The following is a 330-nucleotide window of genomic DNA, read 5'->3' on the forward strand; positions in this document are numbered from 1 at the left end:
GGGGGGGGTTCACTTCCCCTCCCCTCCTCACCCCCCCGCTCTTCCCCTCTTCTCCCTCCTCCCTTTCCCCCCGTGGTTATTTTGGATCAAGCTGTGGCGGCGGAAGGAGCTTGAAGTCAACGCTTCCGCCCAGTTTTCCTGTGAGGAGGGGGGCGGAGGCGGCGGCGCGGAGCCGAGGCGGCGGCCGGCGCTAATGGAGTTGCTGCCGGGGAGGGAGCGCAGCCGCTGAACTTCCCTGCGGGCTCCCTCCCTCCCTCCTTCGTCCAGTGGCCGGGGGCGCCTCTCCTCGCCCTGGCAGCTCCGCTTCCCCTCCCTGCCTCCTCCCTCCCC

Source organism: Calidris pugnax, unplaced genomic scaffold (genome assembly GCF_001431845.1).
Source record: "Calidris pugnax isolate Ruff unplaced genomic scaffold, ASM143184v1 scaffold56, whole genome shotgun sequence".
Classification (NCBI taxonomy): domain Eukaryota; kingdom Metazoa; phylum Chordata; class Aves; order Charadriiformes; family Scolopacidae; genus Calidris; species Calidris pugnax.